Below are 5,090 nucleotides of genomic sequence, written 5' to 3'. Positions count from 1 at the left end.
AAATCGCCTAAAAGATCGACGTGTACAAATAATACGAGCAAAAGAAAAGACTCAAGACTACACAGCGAGGAGCTTACTCTTGGCTCCGCGGCCAGCGGCGAACAAGGTGTGCGATCCTTTTAAGTAAGAATAAAGCTATTAACATAGATGTACCTGTATCACTTACAAACACTTGCCTTGGTTTAGTTTCGTTTTAAAGGAGAATGTCTCAAAGCACCTTCATCTATGAGAGATGTCGTAGGGAGGTGTCCAGGAAAGTACACAGGCGTCTCGCTTAGAGTTAGTTGCCGTTATCTTAATGGAGCTTAACAAGTAGTAGAAATATAAGGTGACACAGACCTAAACGCTAACATCCATCCATCATTACCTGATAGTCAAAGGGTCATTTTGTGATAGCACAAAATCGGAAATGAGAATTAACAGAATACAGTGGCCTGATAGGCGTATTAAACGTCAAGGTAAGAAAAATGGTAGGCTGCAGACCAGGTAGGCGGTGGCCACTGCATAGATTCTAGGATAACGTTGCAGGGTGGCTTAATTAGCCCATCTGACAGGAAAACACATTTCAAGGATCATGAGATCTTCCATGACACTGAAATCAGAAATGGACGTGGAAACGCTACACCGGCGAGACTAAAAATTTGGAGCCCGTAGGCTTCAAAGTTAAGGATCACGCCTGTTTCTCACTTTGCAGATCATAGTTCGCGTACATGTCCTTTACTACGCAATCAGTAGTCGAATAATTTGTGCCTCTATTTTCTGAGGCAGCTTGGCATAATGTGTAAATTTCCGCATTACGGTAAAGGCCACTTGACAGGGATGAAAATATAGGTGGACACTAAAACTCCGCCGGTAATGGTGTGAGCCGATAGCATTTCGAACTCGGCTAATGTTTTTTTTTTCGTTTATAACTTCTGCTTTCATACCTAGCATTAGACAACATTGGTTTTTCATTTAAGGCAGCTGGACAGCTTTTGAAAGCATTTTACATTTTTTCCAATTATTTCAATAATTACTTGATCAAATCCGCAGTTTTCTTGGCATCATCAATCAGTGAATTCTCATCTGAGCAATCTGACAACTTTCGAAATCGTTTTCCAATGTATATTTCTTGAATTCTTCAAATAATCAATTTATTTGAATGAACTCAATAGCTCATTATCGTCTACCACACACTAATATATTTATCAATAACTAGAATCACAAAATACCATCAGACAACTTTCTTATGCAGCCCCCAATTGTTTCCGACACGCTGTACGAACTATTACACTGACGTCTTTTAAAACAAAAGAGCTGTATAAGCTACCACTTAAGTATAATTTAAAAGAGCAACACTTTTGTCGGCGTTGTCTAGACGTATAGTGACTGTATAGTGAATGTTATTCCCATTTCACCCTCCGAGCCGAAAGGAAATGCGCGAGTTAACAGTGCCTCCAGACTACGACATGTCATGTGATCTCGTGGCGGTATAAAACTTGCCGAACATTCAGCTCATTACCTGCCAGTTGCAACCTGGCAAAAGCGTGACCCTCATTTTTCACACTGCGCTAAGCGCGGCTTTTGTGCATGAAGAATCCTTTAAGGCTAACGGCTTAAAATGAAATACACACTATAGAGCGCGCTTTTCTAACGTCGTCCGGGACCTGGAGGCTGTTGATAGGTACCACTTATAAACGAAGAGGAACTAAAAGTAGAGAAACTAAGGTACTAGACAAAAAGGAGGCTATCAACTAGATAGCGGCAAGAATGAAAATAGAGGAACTCGTGATATCGCTTTGGAACACATATTCGGGATTGTCTTACGAGAATGACCTTAATGCGTAATCAATGAGCAGAAATCTCGAAGATTCTATTAAATCCCCAATGCTCTAAAACTGCGCAAGAAATCGATTCTCTCCGGCTCACATTTGTTAGAATGACGGAGTGCCGTGTCATGGCCACGTGCGAGGTGCGCCGAGGAAACGCAGGACAGCGGTCGCTTTTCACCCTCTTTACCAGCGGGCAACTTCGACGTTCGCTCGAGAGCGCTGCGCCACCCTTTACCCCAAACAAGTCGCAAGTGCGCACCGCCACGCGAAGATCGCGAGCCGAGGCAAGAGGCGGGCGTAGGTAAAACTTCACATTTCCTCTTTGTTGTCGCCATCATGACCTTGTCAGCTACGCGACCAATCCAAATGGCGAAATCGCGGCTCCTCCTGATCCTGCAGCCAGCCGCTTTGGGAAACTCCAATAAGCGTCTGGTAGCGGCTAATGCGTCCTACCATGTGTTGCGGGCCGTGAACGGTAGCACGCCGTGTGTGCTACCGGGAGGTCCGAGTCTATTTACACCTCAGGATAGGCTATCTAGTAAGAACCCCCATATGTTAAAAATATAAGAGCTCCGGCCTAAACCAAAGGAGCCCTTTTTACATGGTACTAAGTTAAATACGATTAAGATACGCTAGCTAGTTTTGTCTCTGCATGTTTACCTTTGCTTAGCTCATTTCAGCTATTGCGCCTCTTAGGGGTCCCCATTCGAATACTGGCAGTTTACAAGTCCCTCAATATGTGTCCCGGAATTAATATAGCCTTACCGTCCAGAAGCTATCAACGGTGGCAGTTACTTGGCCTTGCCATGGGATCTCGTGAAGTCATAGGACTACCAACCAAGCAGTGACCGGCCTTGTCTCCTGTGAGGAGCTCCAACACGACACAGTTTCTCTAGTGAGTCCCAATTAGCGCTACTGCGCTACATTGTAACGTGTTCGATCAAGATTGAGACAAGCGCGAGACAAATGCTATCTATTGCGTTCCCTCCTAATGACTGATGCGCTAGTTTCTTGGCCACCGCCAAGTCTACCCAGGTTGCCCTTGTGGCGCACAGCCTAGGGTAGCATTCAGATTATAATAACGAAGAAACAACAACAGCACTATCTCCTTTATTGGGGCATACGGCGCCCGATATTACCCTTTAGCGGCCAAAACAATAATTACTTGTGAAAAGGATAGACTTCAACTGAAACATTACGCCATATATACTTTTACCAGCAGAGCAGTAAATTCATACTGGAATAATCATGAAAGCAGGTATTGAAATGTAGCATTGCAAAATTCCACCAACTATGACATCCGCCATACTATTTCGGGCGTTTTGCATATACACATTCAAACATCATTGAAGTATGCGTAAAAATTCACGTCCATACAGCCAAGTGCGAAACAATAAAGGAAACAAGAAATTGTTCAGCACTCTAAGAGTTAAACCGCAGCAAACTGTTCGCTGTTGAGAAAAGAAGAGAATCAGTCCCAGCGTCCCGCCGCTAATACTGCAGGCCCTAAACTTAGTTCCTATAACCGCCAAGCACATTTAACTCATGCAGTGCTTTAAATATAGGTGCAAATAGTATCGGCTTTGTATGAGGGGCTCACTTAGGAGCAGAAGGCTTTACCTATATGTCTAGTAAAATGCTCATCTCAGTTTAAATATAAACATAAATAATTCACAGAACGTAAATAGTGTCTCCAGGGGGGTAGCAGAGAAAAGGCCGTGTACCTAATTCGCCCATAGGACGGTAACGCGAATGCCGCTAACGCAGGAGTAAAAACATTACGAAATGTTTTGGCATATTCACGGAAAAACATTTCACATAGAGAACTTTACAGGTGCTGTCGAAAATTATATCGACTGATAAAATAGGGTCAGTGCTGCGTGATGTGCGATTATTTAGCTTTCCAGGACACTGCTGTGGTGCTGGAGCTTTCTATGAATTCTTTCCATGTGAAGTTGGTGAAGAGTCGATGCTCTGGGCCACACTTGAAAGCACGCCGGAAGTGAAGCGATGAAGGTAGGGCTAGGTTGCACACGCTGGCCTGCAAAGAAACATTGCAGCAGACCGCTTTCGGCAAATCTGCGAAGCAAGCATCGCTGCAACAAAAAAAAAATATCGTCAAACTATTACGTCATCAAAAGCTAGGTAAGCTTCTTTCCGAGTCATGAAATCACAACAGATATAAGACTTTTTCTTCTTTCACGTGCCTACAGATTACCCGCAAGAGACCGATTTTGGTGCCATGCGGCAACGCCCGCCTTCCAGCCCCATTACGGCAGATGTGGAACATAAAGCAGTTTTGTGTGGGCAGGTAACGCAGAGCGGGTTATGAAGGCCGTGGGGGGGGGGGGGGAAGCGATGGGTCCTATGTAGGCGATGCAGGACAGCCCCAGGTGGGCTCAATATGGGTGCTGCAAAGGGAGTTGACGTAGGCCTGAAGAAGCTTTCGACAATCCCCGATGGGCCCCACTTGAGACCGATGCAGGCGGCCCTTGCTGGGCTACACGCATTTTTCCCTCATTGCCAAAAGTGCACATCAAGCCAACTCCCCCCGATTTTCCTACTTTGGGCAGATCAGGCAGCCGCTCTGGATAAACATTTGTTTTCTATTTTGGTCAGCCCCTCAGATAATGACATAGGACCAATCAGGGGTCTGTAGCGCAAGCTGAAATTGGGCTTACCTACATTATTTTCAGAGGGGCGGGTTGAGCAACGGAAGCCGGTCACCAGAGAAATGAGACGTGTGAAAGCGCAAGCCGGCACAAAAGAAAGACGTCTACTTTAAGGCTTCATCATTCGTGCTTGAAGCTAAGAGAAAAGGACGTTCATGCATGTTATCGATGGGACGCCTTGGAGCTCCGCGCAATAGCCTCTAAGAAAGGTTCACTACATAATAAGCCACCAACACCGCCCATCGTTTGATTGATATATATCTGATAAATGTACAGTTATTAAAAGGGTTACATGCAGGAGCAACGCGCCTACGATCGTTTACATCGAATAAATCAAACATTAGATATCGGTAGAATTCACTTCTATACCCGGAAGCATAGAGAAAAATATGGCCTTTTACAGCAGCAAAGCATGATAGGGCCGCAGATTGCCTGAAATACATGCTTCCCTGCGGATTAAGGAATATCAAATATTCCCAAGTAATACACAGTACGTGGCCCACCTGAGGCCTGTATGGGCAAGTTGTGTGCGGGCAACCACAATAACACCCATGAGCTGCCCTTTTAGGGATGAAGCGGGCAAGAGGCGGGGAAAGGGCTAACTGAG

The sequence above is a fragment of the Amblyomma maculatum genome, chromosome 1 (assembly GCF_055883805.1).
Source record: "Amblyomma maculatum isolate TAMU_Amacu chromosome 1, ASM5588380v1, whole genome shotgun sequence".
In the NCBI taxonomy this organism is placed as follows: Eukaryota; Metazoa; Arthropoda; class Arachnida; order Ixodida; family Ixodidae; genus Amblyomma; species Amblyomma maculatum.
This window is presented reverse-complemented; position numbering follows the sequence as displayed.